Genomic DNA, 26,984 nt, shown 5'->3' with positions numbered 1-26,984 from the left:
AGGTCAGTCTTCAGGAGTAATGGAGAAACTATTGGACTGAAGGCTAGGAAATAAATTGCAAAGGCTGTACTGTGAGTTCATTCCAGCTCTACATTGTTCATAAGGTGATGATAAAGTACTGGCTAGATTTGTTCATATTAATTTACTTGTGAGGTTTTTTTGTTTGCGTTTTGTGGGTTTGTGGTTTTGGGGGTTTTGTTTTGGTTTTTTTTTTTTTTGTTCTGTTTTTTGTGTGGGTGGGTTTTGTAATTTGTTCATTTTGGTCTTTGTTTTTTCTTTTTTAATAATTGTCCTAGTTTTGGTGGAGATACAATCAATTATTTTCCTAGTAGCTGCTGCAGTGCTGTGTTTGGGATTTAATATGAAAATAACTTTGATACACACCAATGCTTTAGTTGAGGAGTGCTCGCCCAAAATCAAGGACTTCTCAGTGTCTCCTGCTTTCCCAGGGAGCAGGTGCACAAGAACCTGGGAGGGTGCACAGCCAGGACAGGTGACCCAAACTGGCCAGAGGGATATTCCACACCACAGAACATCATGCTTAGGATATAAACTGGGGGGAGCTGCCCAGGAGGGGCAAATCTCTGCTTGGGGATGGGCTGGGCATTGGTCAGCAGGTGGTGAGCAACTGTGTTGAGCATCACTTGGCTTTATTGGGTTTTATTTCTCTCTCTTTTCATTGTCTCCCTTTTCATTGCTATTATTAATGTTATTGTTGTTGTTATTATTTCAAGGATTATTTAAATTATTAAACTGTTCTATTCTCAAGTTATGGGTTTTACCCTTTCAATTTTCCTCCCCATCCCATCAGGCAGGTGTGATGAGTGAGTGACTGCGTAGTATTTAGTTGCAGGCTGTGTTTAAAACACAGCAATAATAAGTAGGAATTAAGTATTTTCTAAATGTGTAATATTCTCCAAAACCACTGGTAAGTTTTGGCATTCCCACCTGTCCTTATAAGATTTTAATCAACATCATCCTACATTTCATTGAAAAAAAAGAAAACAAACAAACCCTCAGTAGGAATGGTTTTTTTCTTCAACCAGAAGAGAATATGGGTAACACCTGCTGAGTTCCCAGTGCATTCCAATACCAGAGCTGAGAAATCTGGCCTTGAACAGGTGCTCAGTATGAAGCTGTGTCCTTGTGCTTAGGATTTCTGGTGCATTTATATAAAGCCCACTGTACATGAGTGGTTCTGGTCTACTCATATGAAGGCCTATTAGTTTTTTCTCCTATTTATTAAGGTCAGTTATTTTAGAGACTATTACATGAGTTTTCAGTTTTTCCACCAGATTTGTGTGTGCTCTTGATTGACCGAACAGTACATACAGCTTCAGGGTTGTTGCTTATGCAGTGTCCAGCTTGTCAGCCTTAAGTAACTTGCATTTATGTCTCCAAAGATGTGGAGAATCTCTGCATGAGATTTTGAAAACAGAATCCCAGAATCACACAAAATAGGATAAGAAGAGAGCTCTGGGGATCATGTAATCCAACCCCCTGCCAAGGCAGGGTCACCTAGAGCAGGTGGCCCAGGAATGTGTCCAGGTGAGTTTGGAATGTCTCCAGAGAGGGAGACTCTGCAGCCTGTTCCAGTGCTCTGCCACCCACAACATAAAGAAGTTCTTCCTTATGTGGAGGTGGAACTTTTTGTGGTTTAATTTATGCCCATCACTCCTTGTTCTGTCCCTGGGCACCACTGAAAAAAAGGTGTTAAAACATGTTCCTTTTACTTACCCCTTGGCAATAAGTGCACTAATGATCTCTGGGAGTGTTTTCCCCTCACCCTGCCTTAAGATTTGGGTGCCGGTTCTCAAGATCATCTCTGGTATCCTGGATCTGTGACACTAAATATGAAAGATTTGTCAGTGTGATGGAGGGGAGAGTAAGGCAACAATGCCAGACTTTTGTCAGTGGTTCTATGTTGCATGACAGGAGAAGAAGCAATGGGCATGACATGAAATAAGAAAACCCTTTTTTACTGTCATGGGGATTAAATAGCTGAACAGGCTGCCCCAAGAGGTATTTCTGTCCATGGACATGTTTACAATCTGACTGGCCATTGTCTCTGAGCAGAGGACTGGACCAGGTGATCCCTAGAGACACCTTCCAGTTCTAAAATGTTCCGTGGGCTTGGATTTGTAGGAAGCTGTCTGATGGTAGTGTACAGCACAAACATGGCATAATAAATGTGTTCAGTCTAACAAGTGACAAATACAAATCGTTTTTCCCATGTTAACTTCCGTTTAAACAAGAGAGCAGGTGACAGTAGGAAAATAAGATGCAGAGAAAATACATTTGCTCATTTTGCAGTGGTTGGAGGGGCCACTTCTGGCTGAATAGAGACACATAAAATATGCAGCAGATGTTATGACAGCATTTAGTTTTTATTGATGTCCAAAAGATGATTCCATAATACATTCTTGTGGCTGTAATTTTGTAGATATTGAATTTATTTGCTTTCCATAGATTCTCTGATGCTTGGTATTATTACAGAAAGTGCTTAGATAAGGGAATAAGAATAACTCACAACAAATTTCACTGATGCTGGACGTAGAGTACAAAGAATTTAGCTATTGGTTTTGAGCTATTTTTGTTCAGAGAATTGTGGTGTAGATCTAGGACTAGAACTGACTTGTGTAGTATATGATTTTTACTTTGTATATCCTTCCCTTTTAAGGCTGGAAGTCTGTAGGTCTAAAATGCCTTTTGGAACATAACAGGTTTCATTATACTAAGAAACAATGTAATGTTTTCAGAAATTACAAAAATGGAGATTTCTTCATTGGAGTTCCCTCTCTGGATACGGAAGCCAAGTGCAGGGTCTTCAGTCCTAGTTTTCTTATTGATCTTGTAAGTGTTTGCTAGATTATATGCATGGAAAAATCTGTTTTAACTTTAAGCTACATAATTTATTTATGTAAAGTAACCTCAGCATTACATAGCTAAATCCTGATGAACTGGTGGTTGGTCATGATAGATGCTTCATCTTAAAAACCTGAACTTGATTGAGAGATTTGAGAAAGCTTTGTTTTCGAACTCTTAAAACTTAAACATTTTAGCTGTAATTAAATGAATTCAGAAGATAAAAAAGCAGAATAATCTTCTGAAGAACAGGGCTAAATCATAACACATCATAATGTTACACTTTGTCATTGTTCAATCGGGAGATGAGAAATTATTATCAGTTAAATAGTTGAATGCCTTTATTTAGGTCAATGAAACAAAAAGCTTTGATGGAACCAAAATGATTTTGAAGTTTTGAGATGTCACATTTAGTGGCTGGAACTTTTTCACAGGAATCAGATTTCAGATTATAGTCTCAATAACTCTCTTCTGGGTGTTTCTAACTTCAGGGCCATGTGAGCTGGCCTTGGGAAGCCTGAAGTCTGGAAGCACCCGGATACACCTTGATTGTTGTTGCTCTAGAGCTAAACAGTCTTCAGTTAATGTATTTGTTTTTTCAAACTAGTGAGCAATAGGAATCTTTGTACCCCTAGGAATGCTTTAGTTAAGTTTTCTTTAGCAGCATTAGTGGATCAGCTGTTACATCCACCTCACTTTCTTGTTTGTGATTAAGCAGATCAAGTTTAACTTAGCACAATGTGATCTTTGTTTCCTAAAGAGACCCTCTGCTATTATATACTCTTGGAGTAAATATACTGGATATAAAATGTTATGAAATTGCTCTCCCTAAAAATCTGAAATGGCAGAAATAAGTCTGAAAGCTGCATCTCGCACCTACCAGAAGAAAGATCACTTAAATACTGCATCAGGGGGAACATTTCTATCTGTGAAACAGTGCAAGCCTGCTGACATGAAAGAAAATACACCCTGTACCATAGGTTAACCTCCTTTAATCAAAAATAGTTTTAAACCATAAAGAAACACTATATGTAGGGGTGTAGTATATCTTATTTGGATTCCAAACTTCAATACTTTATTTTTTATCACTCTTCAGAAGGATATACCATTCGTTGAAAAAGAGGAAAAATCATAATTCTGAAAATTCACCTTTAAAAAAAGTGTAAATGATAATAAATTTTGAAAACACAGTGTTCCATTTTTTAATAAGAAGGTTTTCTACTTTTTGGAACCAATCCCTAGTTCAAATAAGTGAGCTGGGGGAAAAACAATGTACCAAATTGCATCAAGTTAAATAAGGTTTGTGAGAATCTATCTGCTGTTGCTAATGCTGTAAGGTCCCATGTAATTTAAGTGTAAATCATTACCTTTAGACTTATTACCTTCATATAGTTCCAGTAGTTATCTGTTTCTCAGAGATTACTTGGGATGGATGTGTCTTTAGAGTCTATTTTCTGACTTCCATCCTACAGCTGAGCACAAAATACAGGACATTGTATGTCCTGAAAAATAAATGTCATAAGGACGTTTTGGCAAGGATTAGAAGGTTTAGAAAACCTGTTCCAGGAAACAAAATGTTCATGACTGAAACTTAACAATTTATAAAAGTTTAGCATTATAAAAGCCAGTCATGGCAGTGCCCTGTGTTTTATATTTATATGAATTGAATTTATTTTTTGTATATATTCTACCTTAAAGAATCAAAGCAGGAATAAGAGTAGTTCCATATATTTTGTTCACATTGTTTCTAAAACCATTTTCATTTAAAACAGGAGCTACAGGCTTCACCTTAATGGGTGGGTTGCATATTCAAAACAGGGAGACACCTTAAGGCATTCTTTCTTGAAAATGGTATTAAAAGTATCACATGGTTAATTTAATGAAATTAAATTGCAGTCTTATGCAACTGCAATTTTCTTTAAAATATCATTAATGTGGATAAAAAACTGAAGAGTACATTCATGTAGATGGTGGGTGCTACAGCAGAACACACTCTCAAGGTTCAGAGCAAGCAAAGTATGCCCAGAGAGTTATTAAAAACCATTTTTGCTGGGATAAGAAGCTACTTTGGTATGTAATACAGAAAAGAACCTAACCTGCATTTCTGATGGAGCTTTGTGTATTGGGGTAAAGAAATATGACCGTGCGAATGCCAGTGCCTGCCCTTGAAAACAGGGGCAGCTAAGTGGGTTAAGTTTCATTGAAAATAAGGTATTTCTTCTCAAGGAAGTTCATTCATCTGTCAGTGATGACTTCTAGATGTGATACTGTGGATCTCTGTGTATGTGCTGTGAGGTGCAGCTCACGGACTATGAGCTGCAGTCTCAGGCTGTACTCAAGCTGACTGATAAACATGCAGTTTAGCCAGTGCATAAATCCCCAAGAACGTGTCTGTTATCTTTCTCAGTACAGTACTTGCATGTTGAGGGACTGGGTTTTACCTTCCACATAAAAAGAATTTAAATTGGAATAGCATAATATATTGTGTATGTTTTTCTGTTTGTGTATGTATAGATGCCTGAAAGCTTCAGAGAGCAGAAAGATTAATTTTGCTGAGTTGGTTTTTTTGGTTTTTCTGGTTTTGTTTTTTGGAGGTTTTTTTCATATTAAATGTAGGTTTAATAGGTCTGCTTTCCTCTATCTGTCTCTGAATGACAGTGTTGAGGAAATGGCTTCAAACTGAAAGAGAGTAGGTTTAGATTAGGTATTAGGAAAAAATTTTTTACTATGAGGATGGTGAAACGCTGGCACAGGTTGCCCAGAGAAGCTGTGGATGACCATCCCTGGCAGTGTTCAAGGCCAGGTTGGATGGGGCTTTGAGCAATCTGGTCTAGTGAAAGGTGTCCCTGTCCATGGCAGGGGGGTTGGAACTAAATGATCCTTAAGATCCCTTCCAACCCAAACCATTCTCTGATTCTATGATTAGTTTTTTATTATCAAATGCTGGACAATGCTTTGACTAACACGTTCTTTTAGTGCACATGCACCAGTAACAAGTAAATAAATACATCTATAAGGAACATGTATGGAATTGTAAACACCAATGCTGACTATAATGCTACATGTTACATACATGTCATTTTTTAAGGTGAAAGTAAAATGATGTTCTCTTTTCATCTGTGACTTTTTTGACTAAACTGATTTGAAACTGCTCATTGAACTTTCCAAGGAACTGATAGAAATATTTTATAGATTAGTCTATAGTACGTGAACCTGTGTGGCTCTCTGCAAGTCGTGGTTAGTCTTTTATTCACTGGAATTTTCTAGAAAAATTGGTAACAGGCTCAAACCTTCATAAGGTTTCTTTCTTTCTTTCATTTAATTTATTTTAAATACAGTTAAGCCTTTTGCCATCAAAGATTGTTCTTCTGCTTATACACAACTAATATGACTGAATTATAGAATGTATTCATGTACAATTTTGCAGTAGTATTATACATCTGTCCTTCAAAAAAAAAAAAAAAAACCAGCAGAATGTTATGGGTCAGTCTGACCTACTTTTTATATAAAAAGCTGATTGCTAAAAATTACTGTTCCTAGGAGCATTGGACAGTCTATATTTGTCAGATTGTGTCATCACTAATGTGCTGTCAAAAGCTTACCAAAACCCAACACTTGCAGCATGACAGACCTGATTTTGAAGTGCATTTTCAGGTGTATTTTTTTTGTTCTGTTTTAACAATCTGTACTGTTCCTGAAGTGGTTTCTTTGTACCTCCTTAATTACTGTTGTGTGTTTAATTTGAGTTCACAAAGCAGTGATCAGGAGCTTGTTTTCTTCTGCACAGTGGACAGCCAGCCTGACAGGAAAAAAAAAGGTTTTAAATGAATTAATGTCAGTGTTAGTATCATCCTACACAACGTGGTATTTAATATTGAGTTAAAACTTCTGTTTTCATTAAAATAATACAATTTCTATTGTTGTTTTTAGCTCTTTTGAAAAACATGTAAGATCTAATACAGGTATTTCTTTTATCTATACTTCTGAAGTTCCATATAAGATTTACATAGAAAAACTCTTAATTCCAGCTATGTTAAAGTCTTAGATTTTAAGTTTGATTATACCAGTACATGGTAGTATTTGGGGATTACGAACAGCTTCCTTACAACATGGTAGCTGGCTTTAGATTTTCATTCATCAAGAACTCTTAGATGTGCTGAGAGAGCTTTTTTCAGCCTGCCAAAATGTTATTAGGAAATGGTGAAAGATAAAGCTTATACTTGAAGCTTCTCCAGAAGGAAAAGGTTTTTTCATCATCAGTCTGGCAGTATGCAACATGCATTTGCTTCCTGCTACTCTTAATGAGGACAACATGTAATACATAGGATATGTTTTACATGTGTAAATGCAAATCTACATGTGCAGATATAAACAAAAAAGGCCCTGGTGTCCTATCACGTGAGAGTTGTGCTTATAAACAACATCAACAGCAACTGGGTTGGGACATGCTGGGGTCCCACGTCATAGTCAGTGAGATTTCCAAGTGTTGTATTTAACCTTTTCTAAAAGTTGTCTGGCATCTCTCATACATCCTAATAGGGTGTTTATTTTTGTTTCTCTGTGGGTTTGTTTTTTTTTTTAGGAGTGGGAGCTTCTTGCTTGTGCTTGCATTTTCTAAAATAGAGAATTTCTTTCAGTGTGCTTCAACATCAACATAACAGGACCACAAACAAGATAACTTCAAAGTTTTTATTTATGAAAGGATGTGCTGAAGTCTGTTTTATGTGTACCTTAAGCATACAGTTATTTTTTACCTAACCTGATTAAGTGGATGCATGAATACACGCAGTCAGTTCTGAATATAGAGTGTGTTCATGGAGTGAAACACTAATGAGTTGCTTGTTGTTGTTTATGTTCATCAGAGTTCACTAAATCCTTTTAAAAACTGAGTGTGACAAAGCAAAAGTCAGATGGTGATAATTTGAAGTCTTGCTTTTGTGGTTAAATTCAGACCAGTAGAGACTAAAGAGTTGCTCTTGTTCATTATTGATGTTAAGAACTTTCATGGATGGTGGAAATACCTTCTGTAATGCCTTCTTTTGTAAATAAATGCTTTTCTAATGCTCTCAGCTGGTGAAATATCTTCCTGGATTGATTTTAAAATTGTTTATCTTAAAAAGGCAAGGGTTAATTGAGACCATGTTGTAAACCTGTACTCCTTTCCTTTTAAATGAAATCTTCATTTTTGTCATGCTTGAGTATTTAAATTTTTTTTTTACTTGTCTGTATTCGAAAGGATACTTACACAGTTTGATAGTTTGTAACGGCTCAAGGCCAAAATGGTTTCTTATTATATAAATGGCATTTTGGTAGGCATTTACTTATTAGTGCATTATTAGGTCATAATTTCTTTCCTTACCTGAAATCATAGAATCACAGAATGTCCTGAGTTAGAAGGAACCTACAAGGATCATCAAAGTCCAACTCCTGGACCTGCACAGGACACCCTCAAAATCACACTATGAGTCTGAGAGCATTGTCTAAAAACTTCTTGAACTCTGTCAGGGTTGGTACTGTGACCACTGCCCCGGGGAACCTGTTCCAGCATCCAGCCACCCTCTGGGTGAAGAACCTTTCCCTAATATACAAACTAACCTTCCCCTGACACAGCTTCAAATGTTTTTGAAAACATAATTTTGGTTATGTGTGTGGGTAGTTTTCTTTGCACCAAGAAAGAATGTGACGGGTATAAATAGAAGTATTGCCTTGAAAAACGTGTCTTGGGATGTCAGTGTCAAAACTTTCAGTCTGATACTGAAATTCAGCTCCCTTACATGATCTTTAATTATGGAGGAACATTAAAAAGATATGAAAGTTCAAGAAAACATCCATCCTGAAATTTTAAAGTTTTGTCTTATGGAACTACAATTCAAAGTATGATATGTTTTCTGTACCAGTTGGACTCCCCTATGAGTTTCCATTGCCCAACTCCATGTCCTTTTTTTTGCAGTAATGAGAGCTCTCAGGATGCATTGTGGGAGACGAGGACAGGCACATATAAGACAAAACTGCTACCTTCTCACATTCCTTTTAATCTGTATGCCTATATTTGCCTTTTCAACTACAACAAAACACTCTTCTGGAGACAGTAGAAACATTTCATGTAAAAATGTAACATTATCAAGTCTTACCTCCCATTGAGAATTGCTTTTTTAAACTTTTGCAGATAATAGTAAAGTTATTTTAATTAAATCCTCTCACTTGTTGTTTACAAGCTATTACTGGTGTCTGCTGTTGAACATTTCCCTTATGCCTTCTCTGAATGGAAAAGGGGGAAGTTTTGAATAAAGCACTGTGAATTGATGTGCTTCAGGTATGTGACCTGTATATGTTAGCTCTCTGCCTTCTGAAAGGCTTTAATTAGCATTTTGGCTAAATCCTGCACCTTGTGGTAATACTTCCAGAGTTTGTCATTGGGTTCCCAAAGCACTGTTTTAACCAAGCTTTTGCTTTTCCAAGATCCTATACCGATAGGCATTAGAAGAGGATTAGTTACTCACCTCTATTCTTAGTTTTCCTGTCCCTAATACTGAGTCAGAAGACATTTCACGAAAGTATTGGACTGCTTTACTGCCAGCTTATGTTCGTCTCTGTTGAATACTATTGTGGCAGATATTTCTCTGCAACTTTGCAGTAGTTGTCCCTGAGATTTGGAGAGTGGAGGATGTTCAGTGACATCATGTTGTTTCAGCTGGATATTCAAGAGTTTTCAAAAGCATCTAGACAGATGATTTTGTGCTTTATACATGTGATCTTTTCTGAAGAACTTATTGTCCATAAAGAAGAAAACAAGCGATGAAAAGAAATGAAAGGAGGCAGATGAGAGAATGGATCCACAAATCTTCATATAGTACTATTTTTATTGGTGTGATATGTGCTGCACACTAAAGAAAGTTTGCTCTGTTTTGACCTGTTCCTTACTTTGCCTTTCAGAGCTGATTATTCCCAAGCCATGAATGAGTGTTGTTGATCTTCATCACTGACACAAGTTTTCATTTAATGCTGACCACAGTCAGTCTGTTGTGAACTGTTCTTTTCATTCCTTCTAATGAAAGGAAACAAGTGGCTTTTTTTATTTGGGCTGATACATTTTCCAATCAGTGGGAAAAAGAAGTCATCACTGAGGACTTGAAAATATCAGAGGAAAGCTGATTAGCCTTTGCAGCTCAGAAATAAAATGTCACTGTGCAAAAGGAGAGGAAGACTGCATGACTTGAAGGAAAAACATTACTCTTCGTGTAGATCACTGTATGAAGATCACATATTAAGAATACAGTTAAAAAGGTAATTTCATTTTAAGGAATGTTTACTGGTATCATTGTCACTTAAGATGTCTTTGGTAATTTAAAATACAAAGAGTATTTGAAAATTTATGTTACTGAAAGGTGTTTAAGGATGGTGTAAATGGTCAAGATTTGTGACAATTACTCCAGCTATTATCAACTGCCTGATTATTTTTTGACTCCTTGGCATACAGACTTGCTTGTAAATCTACATTTAACTTTTGTTGTTTTAATTCATATGGAAAAAATATTTTTAGGCATGTCACTTATGGAGGGAACTAAGTGGAGGTCTTAGAGCAACCCAAGTTCAGAAGAAGAGTACCTGGTCTTAAAACAAAAAAATAGGAAAAGCCTGAGAACATCAAGGATATAAGTCTTCAGTGAAGTGGTAGCATATGAGAAAGAGAACAACATAAACAATTAAGTTTATAAAAGTATTGCAGCTATCAAAATCCAAAGCAAACCAACAACACAACAGTTACCAGCTTTTTCTTGGGAAGTGGGAGGTGTTTATCATGCTGAAAGGAGCATGTGTTAAAATTTTGTCAACTTGACACATGCCTGTGAACTGTTTGAACAAACTATCTGATTCTATGGATTGCCTGTTTTTGTTATGAAATGGTTTCTTTTTTCTTTTTTTTTCCTCCCCACTCAGTCCCAAGAGGTAAGAATCCTATAAATAATTTGAAGCTTTTTACTTGTCTGTGACTGCTGAGTCAGCATTTTCAGCAGTCAACCTACTTCGTTATATATCTAGGAATTTAAATAATTTAAATGCTTTTTTGGGTTTTGACTAGTAACTTAATGTTTAATAGCGTGTTTGATTACTCAAGTCACTGTTCCCTATCTAACAATAGCAGAGCCAGGGCTTCTAGCATAAACTTGTCATTAATATCCATTAATGAAGCCGTGGTCCTCTAATTTGTCCAAACCCGATCTGAACCCACTGTCAGAGCCTGACTTTGCAACCTGACAGAAGCAAGTTCCAGAAGTTGAAAGCCTGCTGTGTAATACTTCTTAAATCTGCTATTACAGATCCCTTACTTCCAGTCTTGCAGGACTTGGTTGTAACAATTTTGACTTTATGCTATACAGTATCTTCATGGGGTTTGAGATATAGAATCATAGAACAGCTTGGGCTGGAAGGGCCTTTAGAGGTCACCTAGTTCCAACCCCCCTGCCATAGACAGGGTCGCCTTCCACCAGACCAGGTTGCTCCAAGTCCCGTCCAACCTGGCCTTGAACATTTCCAGGGATGAGGCGTCTTCTCTGGAAGCCTGTGCCAGGGCCTCACCACCCTCACAGGGAAGAATTTCTTCCTAATATTTAATCTAAACATACTCTCTTTTAGTTTGAAGCCATTCCCCCTTGTCCTGTCACTACAGACTCTTGTAAATAGACTTTCTCCGTCTTTCTTGTAGGCTCATGATCATGTTCTCTTCAGTGTTTTGGTCTTTGAAGTGAAGTTACATGATGGTTCCAGAACTTTCTAGCTTTTCTTCATGAGGTAGCTGCTCAAGCTGCATTTTGACACGGAGATCAGAGCTGCCTGCAATGTGGGCTTCTGTTTCCTTTTCCCTGTGTCCTTTCTAGTGGTGCTCAGAGGGTTTTTGGCTTTTTTTGTCTGCCACTGTACCCTTGTCGAAAGATTTCAAGCTGTTGGTAGTAACTCCAGAATCCAGAGTTGTCTGCTGGTTTGAGTTCAGCACCACACAGGCATCCTTCAGATAATTTTTGCCTTTTGTTTACAAACTTGCACCTGTTTACCCTGCAGCTCCTCTGCCATCTGATGTTCACACGCTCAGCCTAGCGAGGTACTCACCACTGCTGTGGCATCTGTCTGGCTGGAAAAGCTTAGTATTGTCAGTAGACTTGGAGATCTGACAGTGCACTTCCCTTTCTGTCATGAATGGTGAATAAAATGAGTCAGTCACAGCACTGATGCCTGGAGGGCCCCAGGACTGACTCTTCTTTGCCCTGAAAAGTGAGCATTTAAGTTCTTCCTTTCTTTTCTCTCTCTTAATTAGCTTTTTATTTTATGAAAGGATCCCCCATCATAGGGCAGATCAGGCTCGGTGGTAATTTGTGTTGAGTAACCTTGTTAAAGGAGTCTTGAAAATCCAGATACATTATGTCTGCTCAATGCCCACATGGTTATTGATCCCTTTCAAAAAATCTGGCAGGTTGCTGGGCCAGGATTTTCCTTCACCAGATTGTCCCCTTCCAGACAGGCTGTTTATGTGTAGGCTCAGTGACTGCATGTTTTACTGTAGACACTCCATCTTGATTTACATCTTGAGGTGGAAATCAGACTCATCAGTCTGTTGTTCCTGGAATCCCTTGAAAATCTCTTTTGGTAGACAAGGGTTACCCTGACAAGACTGGTAGTCCCTTGGCACAGCAATAGCTTAAACATCTTGGTCTGTATTCTTGCAGGTACTGAGTTCATTCAGAGCTCTTTGTGTGAGTGCTGTTATTCCACATCTAATTTATTAATTTCATTTAATAATTTATTTTCCTTATGAAAGGACTAGAAATTGATTTAGTTGCTCCGCTCTGCCTTTCTGAATAAATGTATTGGGAAACACCCTGTCATTCTGGAGTGAAGCACAACTTCTCTGTTTATATCCTTAACATTCCTGAGTGTGCCTTCTATACTTCTGAGAGATCCTATCTCCGCTTTTCAGGTATTTAAAGCATCTTAAAGTCACTTTTTGACTTTCCTGTTGCCATTACAAATTTGTCTATCTGTAGATTAAGTTGATGTTTTGTGCCTAAATCTTTGGGGGAACCGGTAATCCCAGCACAGTGACAAGACCTGAGGGAACAGCATCAAGCTCTGTCAAGGGAGGTTTAGGTTGGATATTAGGGAAAGGTACTTCACCCAGAGGGTGGTTGGACACTGGAACAGGCTCCCCAGGGAAGTGGTCACAGCACCAAAGCTGTCTGAGTTCAAGAAGGGTTTGGACAATGCTCTCAGGCACTTGGTGTGATTTTTGGGGTGTCCTGAGCAGGCCCAGGAGCTGGACTTCAGTGATCATTGTGAGAGTTCCTTCTGACTCAGGATATTCCATGGTTGTATGAGTAAGGCCAGGAACATTAGACAGATATATGACTCTGAGCACTGAAGCATCTGGAAGCTGCTGGAGTGTACCACACTCTGGATCACTGCTGTTCTCCGTTAGCAATTTAAACATGCCTGGTGACTTTGAAGTACCACATTATGATCTAGAGGAAAACTAGTGAGCCTCTGGCATTTTTCTAGTGTTTTCCTTCCCTAAGGTGGAAGCTTTGGAAGAACTAAATGAGCACTATAAGGACCATTAGATACAGAAAAAACTCAGGACAGCTAGGAGAGTCAGAAAATGCAATTTCAGCCTAAAGGATGAAAAGATGATAAGTCATTAAAACCAGTTGATGGTATACAATCTTTGTCATATTTTGAGTGATTTTCATGGACAGCTTTTAACATACTTTATTTTGGCAAGCAATTTGGGGTTTATTTTAACAAAAATGACATTTTTGCAGTTAAAAAACTCCAGCTTTCTTTTCCCTAATTTATTTCCTTTCATAAAAGTTTTGATTAACTGTCATTTAAGGGTAAATACAGGAAATTCAAATCAGTAATTCTATGAACAAACATTTGTTTGAGCATTATTTATGATGTTTTATCTTCACTGTTCTCCGTGCAGCTTTGTGAGACAGATGTTGATTTTTAAGTCCTTTAACAAGTTGCTTCTATGCCTGAAGGAATTCAAACAGAGACCTTATGTTTTCTGGGAAATTGATGTTTCTGTTTCACTGCACTGCTCCTAAATGTCACAAATACACATTGTACATAGAAACTGTGGAGAATCACAATATGAGCTGTGAGCTTACATGAAAATTTCCAGAAATACAAATCCAATGGATCAATACCAATTTCATCTTATACAAGTTATTTCATCAATTTCTGATCTCAGCAGTGAGGAGAAAAATCCAGATCAGTTTTTTAAAGAGCAACTGTTTAATCAAAGTAAAACTTAAAGCAGTGGAGTCTGAGAAGCCTCCATATATGCAGGAGTGATATGTACAGCCTCATATGTAGCTGTTTGGAAATACTGTGTGAGACACTTGTGGAAATACATTTATCAGTTTTCTTTTGGTGTAGTCAGGATTTCTAACTTGCACTACTTGATACTGAGAATACATAGCATGTTATCTCTCTACTTATCTGTGTCTCACCTTGTTGGAAAATTCAGGTAAATATTGTCTTGGAGCAGTTGCAAAAGTGTTTACTTAACCTCTCTTATATTTTTTTTAATTTTATTTAAAAGTATCCTGTACTTTGTTCTTTCATTCTTTTCATATTGAAGAACCCAGAAAGGAAAGCTTTGTTTCCCTTCAGAAATTCTGTACAGCTAGAGAAAGGCCAGCACACTAAATTTAAGTAGTGGGTCTCCTGTGGCAGTTGCACATTGAAGCTCCAGTTGCATACAAATGAACACAAGGAGAAAATGAAATTTACTGGCATAAATTCCAATTTCTAGGAATTGCTTCTACATTTGCTGAGCTGGTGCCTGTCACAGGCAAACACAGCTTGGTTAATATAGTTTAACCAAATCAGGATCAAAGGAGTTTAATTAATTTAGTGATTTATTAATGATGCATAATTAGCCAGCAATCAGTGAAATACACATTTGGGATCAATATGACTAATACAACAGATGAAACAGAATACTAAAGACTTCTAAAGCATTAGTAATCTTTACATATTCAAAACATTCTTTTGCAATTTATCCTTGCAATTACAGGCACCCCTTTCTGGGGCTGTGGGCACACAAAGCTGTAGGACATGTAGGTGCTCCAGCCATCTGTGTACTTGTGCTGCTCCCCATCATCAGCTTAAAAAAAGAAAGGGGAAAGAAAAAAAAAATCAAAACAAAAAAGGTGTTGCATGATGTTGACACTATTAAGAGGGTGGATTGGAGAAACAGCAGAACATGATCCCCAGCGCTTCTCAGGATTTGGATGATGGCTTTACAGAGATTGCAGAGTCTTCAGAACACTAAAGGCTCCAAGCTGAGCTAAATTCCACATCCTGAAAAAGTTGTAAGGGAAAACATTACCTGTGGTGCTGAGACTTTTGTTCTTAAACTGTTCATTTCACAAACTGGATTAAACCAATAGCAGACTAACTTTCCAGAAGGCAATGTCCTGCAGAATCTCATGATTCTGGCACATGTTGTTACGGTTTACCCACTGTTTTTTTGGCACTTAATTTCCTCCATCTCCATAGCAATTTTGCGACCTTGTCTGAAACGAAGAATATCTGTAAGTAGTTTCTGTAACTTAAATATAACCCAACTGAATGGCTGAACTGTAGACAAAAAAGTAACTTTTATAGGTTAGCAGAACTTTTTTATTTCTAACCTCATTCAGGCTCCTTAAAGTGCAAGTCTTCTACTAATTAATCATTGTAAGTAGACTTAATTATAGAAATCATGAATTAGAATTACTTACTTTTTTTTAGTACCTAAAATATTAAGAAAAACATGAGATTGCTTAAAGTGTGTATAGTCATTCTGTACCTATAAAAAATATTTGCTTCAGTGTACTGTGCTTGGTTATAACTAGCAGAGATATTTCAAATTTATTTCTACCCTTTCATCTGTGGCGCCCTGTTGCTATTATAATAGCATATTAACACACATTTTCCTGCAATTACTACATTTAATTTTAAATATGCCTTCTGACATTTTCTGCCTTCAGTACAAAATAAGCTCACTTCACCTATTTGATTTGCTGACGTGAAGTACACAAAATATATTGGATTTTCTTATCTGAACTTTTCCGTCTATTTGCACATCAAAGAAAACACCTTAAAATGTGACTAGAATAACCCTGTTTGCTGAAGTAGGCAACAAAAGCTTGAAGACATTTGATGGGAAGTGAAGAATTGCATATCAAACGTGTAATTTAAATATTTCTAATGCTGCTATTTCTGATAGCCCGCTGCTTAAAAGTTATTAAATCTGCTACCCTTCAAGGCCAAGATAACAAGAGACAAAATATGAAGCAAAATAGAGTTTTCAGGATGCAGTAGCATAGTTTTTGGATGCATTTTAAAAACAAGAACTGCAAAGTTTCTTTGGGCCCCTCAGGTAAAAGTGATATAAACCCACAAATGACAGTTTAATGGGCTTAGGTGGGAGGATGAGGTTTTGGAAAATCAAGAAAGATGGTACAGAAACCCACAGATGGATTCAGCTACCAACTCTAAAGTTCAATAATGGCAGTCATGCTGGTGAGTTACTGCTAGGGATACGTAATTTGGGAGCATTGAGGGCTTGTATAACAGTGAATAATCCCAGTGGAGACTCCCAAGGAGTCTCATTATGGATTCCACTTGGACATTGAGTCATTGACTGTAACTGTTCGTGCTTGGTCATCCAGCCAATTTTTCGTACATCCACCAGCCCACCATCAAACTTATATTTCTCAAATTTGGAGGTAAGAAACGTGGGGAGCTAACTCACAGTCCTTACAGAAGTCCAGATAGATGCCATTTGTAGCTCTTCTCTTGTCTACTGATGTAGTCACTCCACCATAGAAAGTCACTTGGTCAGGCAAATAGTTCAGTTCTGTATTTCCATTTTGGACAATATAATCCTTAAGAATTGTGCATGATCCAGAGTTATCAGACTTCAATCTGTAAATTTCTTGTTTAAGTCATATAGGTACATTACTTAGAATTTTAGAAATCTGTGAATGAGAAATAAGAATACAAGTAAAGAAAAAAACATCAAGCAGTTGAAAGAGAGAACCAAAGCTGTGCTCTCAATCTGCCTTTGGATTTTCTCTTTTGATGTGGAATCAAAGTGATAAACCTACTTCAGATGGAGTGTAGATGATTATGAGCTTTCAGGTCTTTTATTTACAATTAAAAAAAAAAAGGAGAAGGTACTGAATATATACCCTGAAAACTACTGCTTATAAAAATTTTTCTTGTAGTTGCAAGTGTTTCATACTTCAATATGTTAAAAATTAAAAAATTGTTACCGAAGAACCATCTTTCATCTTCTGAGAAAGATTCTGATGTGTAGGAATAAAGGATATTAAAATATATTCCAAAATTAGGAGAATTAAATGCAACAGCTTGAGTGCTACTCAGTGAATTAGTTGTTAAAAATTAGACATTTTAAAGAAATTATGTAAGAGTATAAATGAAGTAAAATAGAAGGTGTGTTTGAAATCAGGTATAAATAAAGACACTTTAAGAAGTGGCTCTAGCATGAGATTTTCATTCTGAACTACTAAAATATTTTGCACCCTAAAAAGGGAGAGTAATAACTTCTTAAAAAGGAAAGTTAAATCTGATTGCTGATGTTGCAACTCTGTGAGGTCAGGTAGCTGTATTTTACAATTATTATAATTTTAAGATATATAAAATTAAAAAATAAAAATAAAAAAAATACCCTTTTCAGAAGGAAAGGTCATTGTCCCCCATTGAAATCAACAAGACTTACTTGTCCAGACCCAAATATTCTACACTGTTTCCTGACCTGTGTCCAGATATTGGAAAGAAAATGATGCATCTGTGGTCACTTCCAGCAGAACCATCTGACTATAAATAGCTGAAAAACAGTCTGCTTATCTTTATGTTTCTCCAGACATCAGTCCTTCTTCAGCATCTTTATTTCCACTGTGGTGTGTACTCAGGAGCACCAGTGTTCTGGTAAAATGCATTGCTTTATTTGAAATGTGCATAAACAGGTTTTCTACAGCCAAGTCTCCCAAAAGATTAATTCTGGGGGGAAAAAGGGAAACTGGATATATTTCCTTTTTCTTTTTCTTTTTTTTTTTTTTTTTTTTTTTTTTTTTTTTTTTTTTTACAACTGCAGGGATTTTTTGATATTTTTTTCGTTTTTCTCATTTCTGGAAAACTGCCCTTAATATCAGGTGTACAACTGGAGGGGTGGCCGCTGATTTGTTTCTGGACAAAGGGAATGAAGTGTCATTCAACACATCTGGACTTCCATGATTGTTCCAGTGGGTTTGTGCCAAACTGGGTCTCCTGCTTGCCTGTCCTTTTGCCTCCTTTAGCACAGCACAGTCTGTTCCCAGCAATGCCAGAGGCCATTTCAAAATGAGCAAGACTGCTGCAGTATAAATCTATTAAGAAAAACAATAAGAAAAAAGGCAACCCTAATTAAATATGTATTTTAAATAACAGCAGGTTTTGGGTCAGCCATTTTAGTAATCCTATAAAAAAATAGTGAACTTGGTATGATGTTCTAATGGTGAGCTCAAATCCCATGTATTATTTCAGATAAATGGAGGAAGACAGAACATTGTTAAATCTGCTACAAATTTTGCTTAAGAATAATCTGAAAACATTTTTTTCTTAAAGTTTGCATATATGTGTTTATATAAATCCTCTCAGACTTATGGGAATGTACTAGAATTAATTTCCTTTTAATGGTTATATATGAGGCAATCTAGACCAACAGAGCAAATGTAAGAGTGTATGCAGAATGATTGAACTAGCTCTCATTTAGTAATTGTTTTGTAAGGGAATGCAGTGATTGGGCTTTGAAAGTCAGCTACTCCAAGTACAAAGTGAATATTTGACATAAAATCTGAGGATCAAGACTTATTTGGGAACTTCTAAATGACTATTGAATAAATTTCTTTATTTATAAATAATTCTTGCAAAACATCTGTGCCTCAGAGTATTCCTTTGTTAACATTTGGAGTTACGTAGTCAAACAGAGCCCTCAAACCTTTGCAAACTAGACATTTTCTCATGATTCATGGTTGCATTACACTAATTAATGTTCATTGACATTACTGTCACACTTCAGTACTTTGTTTTTTGGGTTTTTTTAAGAGTTACCTGGAAACAAGGATGAAGAACCTGGAGGGCTTTTAACTGAATCTACTGTTTGGTTATGAAATGTATGAAAGTAGAAATGTATTGATACATTTGGGAGATAGAGCAGCTACTTCTAAAACAATGCCAGTGCAGTGCTTTCAGCTCACCAGGCTCTGTGGATGAAGAGGGAAAGATACAAATATTAATTGCTTTCAAATTAGGGGTAATAGCACCATTTGGAGCATGCCAGATGTTTTTTTCCTGAGAATCCAGAAAGGTACAGGGATGAGCAGTTTCAGTTTATCAACTGGGGTTTTCTTATGATAATCAGTGTTCCAAACAGTTTTGGAATTGTGCCTTTAAAATGCTCGGTATTTTAGTGTTTGTTTCACTTAGCAAGATTTCAAAAATATTAGTTTTAGTTATTCCAGTGTTTCAGTAGGCAGTTCTTAACCAGCTAAGGTCTGGTTATTCGTGACAGTATTCATCAGTGAGCATGTAAAAACCTCATGCAATTTGAAGATTAAACAGATACCATAGCTATGATATAGGGAATATGTAGTTTGGAAAGCAGGAAAACAACAGAAGGGCTATAAACATCGCTTTCTCATCAGCCAGAATTAGGGAAGAGTTTCAAAAACTCGTGCAAATATTTATGCAGAAGTAATACAGGTTCTGTGTGGTACCTAATGAGGTCTGGAGTCAAACTGTCCAAATAATAATTCATATACTCTCATCATCAGTGAGTAATTGCAAACATTCTTTCTTCCCTAAAAATGATATTGTGTCTTAGAATAGTATTAGAGCACAAAATCTGTTTCAAGAAGCAGAAAATATTGTCAGGAGAATTTTCTGCCCTTCAGTCTATGACAAATTCACATTGGCATACTTGTTTCCCCAAGTCTAAGAATTTATTTGGCCATCCGAATAGCATAATGTTGAATGTATATATATTATTAATAATAAGACTATGGACAAATATTTACTTTAGAAGCCCAGATTAGGTGTCAGGAATGTCAAAGCTTGGCTCATCCCAGGTGAGGATAGTGATGAGCAGACCTAGTTCACAACTATTCGCACACTAAGGTTAAGTTGCACCTCTGCTGAGGTGTGACTCTTTTACAGTCTGAAAATAAAGGGAAGAAGGAAGCAGTGTTTAAAGTACTGGTATTGGGGAAAGGAAATGTTAATACTATTAGCTTGGGTTCCTCCAGTGCCTCTCATTCCAGAGTTTTTAGGTAGGCACTGTGTATAGTTACAAGTGCAGCAGTTTTGATGATTGCATTGTTTATTATTAAGCTCTTCCAAGGGGAAATTACTGTTCTATAGCTACTTGGGGGATTTTAACAATCCCATTAACAAAAAGTTATGCACTTTGTGCAATGATTGTCTATCTGAAGTCATGCAAGGTTGTTCTAACTAGCTTTAACCAGTTCTTCAGCAGTACCTGAAAATCTTCCTGATGGCTTGCCTAAATGAATCCATTTAAGTGTTGAGATTTTACTTCAACATGTAGTGACACAACTACTGCAACAAATGTAATCAAATTAAATGTGTTTTATTTATTTGCCAGACTATTCTATCTCTATTCAGGGAAAAAGTATGAATATGAAGTGCACTGCTTCGATGTACTTGTTAGTGAAGCACGACTGTCTGTTTTGTATTTTGCTAAATAGAATCAGGCACTTAAAAATTGCATAGAAATGTTCTGTATTTACCCTAGCTTCTAAAAAATACTGGCATTTACAGTTTGTTGAAAGGTGTTACGTGATTAAAGACCATATGGTCCAGCATAGCAACATTTATTTTAATTCTCTTTTCAAATTTCTATTCTTTTTGTTGTGGTGTTTTGCTCAAGTTTTCAGTTGCCTAGGAGGGCAGTCTGTCACCTGGCTCTGAGGACAGGTTCTACTAGAAAGAGGATGTTGAAAAGGTCACTTTTATTCTGATCTGTTACTACAAAATATACTACTTTGGTTGTACAAAAGCACTGTAGGAAAGGAGTAAAGCTAAGTTAAAAAGTAGGAGTATCTAGTATTTTTTTATTGTACATTTGAACTACTTAAATTTCTGTGACTAGCAAGGCTCCTATAAAAATTGTTTCAGTTTATAGAGAATTTGAGAAAATCAAATAAGGGGATATTTAAATGGAGAATTTTTATTAGTTTTAATTTAATTGACTCTCATGCTTTAATAATGGGATTGGATATATTAGACAGAAGTTTTAATTTCTTTGTGACAGTATTTGATCTCTGAGAAAAGAATGTGTGGACTTCTATAGAATTTTTTTTGTCTGACTTTCAGATCCCTCAGTTGAGTTGAGCAATATTTTTCTAAGGATGCTGGAATGAGAATTGTGGAAGCTCTTGATGCAAGTCAGATAAACATTAATGAGGAGTGTGTTTATTATAGTGTTTATTACTTAAAGTGTAGTTAGCAATTTAAGGAATGATGAATATTTTCTTCTGTCTTCCACTCCTATCCTCCAAAATATCACGGGAACACGGAATGATAATTAAAAGGGAGGAAGTTTCAGGTGTTGTATTTATGTGCAGAGTTTTGCAGTGTCAGCTTACAGCATTTCTAGTATGTCCGTTGTGAATTTGTGCTCTAATTTGTGGTCACTCTTTATCTGCAGATGAAAGGAAAGGCGTTTTCCTTACGGATGTATTGAGTTAGATATTTCCCCCCTTCTTTTTACCTCCCCCCACCTCCTGCACGTAATATACCACCTGAGGCCAGGAAAACATCTCTTTCAGTGTATTACGCAATCGTGAGTTAGGTTATTATGTTTTAGAAACATCATAGCAGTAAAATCCTTTTCAAATGCCATACACCTATAGAGTTATAACACTTGTATTTAGACTACTCTTGCTGTTTTCTGGCAGCTCTCTTATTGACGGGGAACAGAAGTCAGATATAGATAGCACTTGGGCCTTTTAATTGCAGTTATTCATGTATTTTGCTGTTCCATGAAGTATGCAGTAGCACTTTTATGGAGGCTTAAAATCAGATCCAGCATAAAAAAAAGCAAGTGCATCATGCACTCAGTGGTTTGGACTTGGTGCACATGCTTCACCAAAACATTCAGACATCAAAAAATGGAATAAGATGTTGCTCTGTCAGCTGCTTTTTAATACATTTCTTCTTCTAGAGGGAGAAATGCATCCAACTATGAAAATGGTTACTTTCCTGGCATCTGAAGCCATGCAGACTTTATTTTCAGGAGTGAGATACATGATACATGTAGCAAATGCAAGGCTAGCAAGAATTATTAACCAGTCTTCAATTCCATCACATCAATTGCCTTCAATGTTTTGTATCGTTGGGGAAAACAAGTGAATAATTCTTAACACTGACTCCAGCAGGAGTCCTCTGTTTTCTCTGGTAAGACAGGGTAAACTTATTATAGTTCAGCCACCTTCATGAAACTGTAACTTCCTCTGCAATCAGCACCACAGGTGTGGAATTTACTGATTGTTTTAGTTTTGGTTTTGAATTTTATGGTCCTGATAAAACCCTTATAGCACAAAAACATGATCACCTTTTGCTAAATTCAGAATTTTCAAGTCAGCCTTAATCATGACTAATCAATTAAATCCTTGTGGGTCACACACTATATCCAGCTGGAGTTTGAAGACTCCTGTGCAATGGGTCTGTTTAACTGACACTGATTAAATTTACACTTTCAGCCATGTAATTATTTTCCAATGTTCCAATTCTGTGCAAATTGATATCAAAAGATTTAGTATTTGCAGTGAATTTCAGGCTGTCTTTTTTGTAGCAATTTGACAGCTCAACTATGGAATTAGCAAACTAAAGTCTAAAAAGGAGGATTTCTTTCATTCTAGTTATACAGATACACCTGTAGCTGTATACCTTTTCACAGTTTGCAATTTACAGTTTTTAACAGAAACATTCAACTATAGAAACTTATTTTATTTTTCCCCTCACCCTGGATGCATCCTTCAGAAATCTTTAAAGAAACCTTTAAACCCATGAAGGTGTCTGGCTTTTTTTGCTTCATGCATGCATTGGCAGAATCAATCATTTTCCCAGCCTGCTTATCCCTGAATCAATTGTCACAGTCTCAGACTTGGCCTTTAAATGTAAGGGCTATAATGATTTCAAAATGAAAAAAAGTGCCTTTTGCTTGATGATGTAGACCCAGTCCAAGTCTGCTTTTACTTTGGGAACTTGTGAGACTGAAGTTGCAGATTGCATTGCTGGCAAGGATCCAGATCTCTGGAAAGAACTTGATGGGATTTAATGGAACTAATAATTAGGACATCTGACCTTCCCTCTTGGAGTGCTGCAAGTGGCACCTTGGGACCAGCTCAAAGTGTGAAGACAGGCTTTGTACAAACAGAGGAGCTGTCACAGCACCAAGCTCATCTATGTAAATTTGAGGAGAAAAAAGAACACCTTTATATCCTTACATTGCAGCTTCCTTGGTGACCAGTAGCTATTTATTTTTACATCTAAGGATTACCGACTTGTACAAATCTTGTGAAGTTCTTCCAAACAAGATTTTTAATCTCATGCAATAGATGTTTATTTCTCTGTTTGCTTTGAGGCACTTAACCGTCTCACACTACAAAGAGGAACAGATATTTATCAAACTAGACACAGGAAAATGTGTAAAGAATTAAGAAATAAACAGTGGAGACCAAAACAAGTGATGCTGTGCAAGAAGAATGCAATGGGACTAAATCATTGAAGACTGACTGTCACATGTATTCCGTATTAGAAGGTACCTACTTGGGGAATTTACTTTAAGGAAAAAGTTTTGCATTTGTGGTCTGCCTTTAGTAGTCATCATCCCTGGCTTTGTAGCAGAACTTCATCTGCTTTATTGGTGGTGCCAGGTAGTGTTTTAGCATAAATTAATATTGAACCGAGGTATTTATCTTTGAATTTATAAAAACATATGTGGATTTCACTATGAACTCTTTGTCTCTTGATTGCTGCAGGAGTGTTTTCCCTTTTTCAGTCTTTGTTGATCAGAATTGAAGGCTTCTCTTCTGTCTCTGAGTGAAGTTGTGGATAATAAACCCCCTTCATCACACTGCACCCTTTCAGCTAACTGATTCATTATGCGTAGTTTATATAAGATACCAAGGAAACTAATGACTGTAGATAAGAGGTAAATGTAATGGCATACATTTGATAATAAGAAAAGATGCAATTCTATTTAAAATTAGCTAAGAGAAATGCAGTTTGGTTTAACTGAAGGCTAGATACAGCTTTCATATCACATTAAACTCATTAGAAAACGGAAATTGTATTTTTATTTAAATTAGAGATGGGAGTTCTTTAGTGCTCCATTTTCAGTTTGTCATCAGTTAAAGACAGTTCAATCTATTTATCACTACATTAATCTCATGCTAATGAGGTTAACATAATGAGTAACCCAGCATTTCATTATATTACCTTTATTTGAATGCCCAACTTGAGTACACTATATTTAACTGAAACAGTAATTTGGGAAACATCATAGGTTAGGAATGAGACTGGAAATGGAGCTTCCCTTGCATTGCATGTGCAATTTCTGTTTTTGGTCATAGAGGAAAAAAAAAAAAAGATAAATTAATCAGTGTAAACATACTTAATTTTAGTCTTAAATGTAAAGAAAACAAACCAAAAAACCCAAAACCCACCAGGTAATGTTGCACTTCTACTGAAGCAGACAAAGCAAAGGATATGTTGAGTTTGTAAATGACAGGTTTTCAATCTCTGCAAGGAAGAAAAGGTGTTTACAGTTCTGTAGTGAAGAGAATTGATATTTAGGAGTTGCTGGGTCAACTGTACCTCAGACCTTAAGATCCTACCTGCAACTTCCTTCCTTAAGACCTTGCCTCCCTCACCTAATGGCCTTGCAGCCCAAGCAAGAAGTACCTCGGTCTTCCAGGGAAGCAAGATCCTGCTACAGAGGGGCCTAGGGTGTTTTGTACCCAATCCTGCATCAGCCATTTGCTGTGTGAACCAGATGTCCATTCGATATCTAGAATGCAAATGCCTAGCTCAGGTACAGTGGTCTGATGTTTCTTGAGCAAAACAGACACAGAAAATGGGGATATGATGTTATACCTGAGACTGTAATTTTGGAAGACTTCACCAACAAAACCCTCTGCACTAATGTTGGAGGCCAAACTTTTGCTTCAACTGGCAGTGCTTTTGGCCCCACTATCTGAAAGTTGTATGGCTGGGGGAAAGCCACACAACTCACGAACCTGACTCTGCAGCACCTTTGAACTATATAAACACAGTATTAATATATAAACCAAATATGTGTGTTTTGAAAACTATTACTTCTTGAGGCCCTGTGCACAAAACCTGAAGAGCTGGAGTGGGTAATCAGCTGAGCTGAGAGATGAAATGGGTGGCTTTCACTTCCATAGGTGGGCCTCTGCATTGTGGTAAAACACGATGGGTTCCAGTAAAATGCCGAACTGGAAAAGTGAAGATATACAGATACGTGGTGAGAAACAGAAGCATTTCTTGCATGAAGTTTGAAATGAAGAATTTATGTGTACTTAAGGATGCTTTGCCTGCACAGTGGTAAATCCTACATGACCACAAGGATTTCTCTGCATAAAACTTACTGCAAAATTGAGATTTGACTGATGAAATTTGTTCGGTAAGTGCATAATATCTCAGAGTAATTCTGTGTCATTTACTGAATCGATAGGAAGATATTTAGTGTCCTATGACAGCTGTAATGACTGCCACTAAATTTTTCATATCACCTGTGCCTCACAATGACATCTGTGCTTGCCAGTAATGTGTTTTTCCTATGGTAAATAGCAATGGTGAGCAAATACTGACTTAATTCTTAAGTTCTTCTGTGCAGTAGGCTTTTAAGGAGCACAACAAAAATAAATAACTATGCTTGTCAAAAACTTCCTGATTTTCATACCACCATATGAAGGAGCTAAACACCATGAGACAAATTTTACAAATAGGAGAGTGAGGAAACAAGAGTTTAAACAATGTGCAAGAAAGTGTCAGAGCGCGTTGACAGCAGAGTCAGCAATAATGGCCATGGTCTACCTTTTCAGAAATAGCCACTCTTTAAAAATCCATAGTGGTTCTGCTTTTTAAAAAGTGTCTGCTCAACACTGACTGGAGAGTATGACATACTATGCCACCAAAGAAAACAGAATCACCTGCTACCACATCCCCTCCATCCTGGCCTATGGAGCAGCTGCTCCTGGTACTGCTGCCAAAGCCCCTGGAGCCTCCATGCCCGACTGCCCTGAGTCCCCGCTGCTGTTTTTTCTTGTGGGTGGATTACATTGTCACCTTTGGCTGTAAACTCTTTTATATAAACCTGTCACCAGCGTGAGGCCTAGTCACATCCTACCATATTGTGGAAGGGTTTTTGGGCAACCAGTCTTCTGCCTGGGAATCAGTTCAAAGATATTGTTATCCTTTGCTTCTCTGAAATATGTGGTGCATGTCCTGTTGATAATATGAAGATTGAGTCAAATGTGGGGTCAGGACTATCCTTGCTTTAGAGCAGCTTTTTGAGTAAGTCTGGAATTCAGGCAATTTTTAGGAGGAAAAAAATCCATGCTATTTTGGGAGTAATTATTGCTACTTGTATTACAAGTTGCTGTTTACATATAACATATATAAGCTAGAGATGTTTTGACTCACCATACTAGAGTATAAGCAAGACTGTTTTGTGGAGACTGTATAGCTAATAATTCATCTAATGATGAAATTTTTTATTTGGTATTGTTTAGATTCTGTTTTGTATTCTAAGATTGATTTAAAAGGATGGAATATGAATGAAGTGCTAACTTCTGCACTATTTGGTTTCTGTGATTTATCTCCACTCCCTTGTTTAGCAGAGTAGAAGACTAAATAAGGATAGTGAAGCTGAAAGAAACTTGGTGAAATCTCTGATGAATTTTATACAGTTATATACTGTGGAAATACTTTGGGCTGTACTTTGTGATAAAATGTGATAC

The 26,984-nt window shown here is 36.9% G+C and overlaps 1 protein-coding gene across 2 annotated transcripts in view; it reads left to right on the top strand.

Moving 5' to 3' along the window:
* Nucleotides 1–26,984, top strand: part of LOC127467539 (uncharacterized) — a 121,348-nt gene that overhangs the window by 43,430 nt on the left and 50,934 nt on the right. The window contains exon 1 of one of the 2 annotated variants that reach the window (XR_007903159.1): nt 10,078–10,149. The exons of the other annotated variant lie outside the window; for it this stretch is intronic. The gene's annotated coding sequence lies outside the window, so the exon portion shown is untranslated. Of the gene's footprint in view, nt 1–10,077; nt 10,150–26,984 lie in introns of those variants that run through there. 2 annotated transcript variants of the gene reach the window in all.

The sequence above is a fragment of the Manacus candei genome, unplaced genomic scaffold (genome assembly GCF_025592945.1).
Source record: "Manacus candei isolate 608988 ecotype Guabito, Panama unplaced genomic scaffold, ASM2559294v1 h1tg000014l, whole genome shotgun sequence".
Lineage (NCBI taxonomy): Eukaryota > Metazoa > Chordata > Aves > Passeriformes > Pipridae > Manacus > Manacus candei.
The sequence above is the reverse complement of the archived record's forward strand: the minus strand, read 5'-3'. Positions and strand labels throughout refer to the sequence as shown.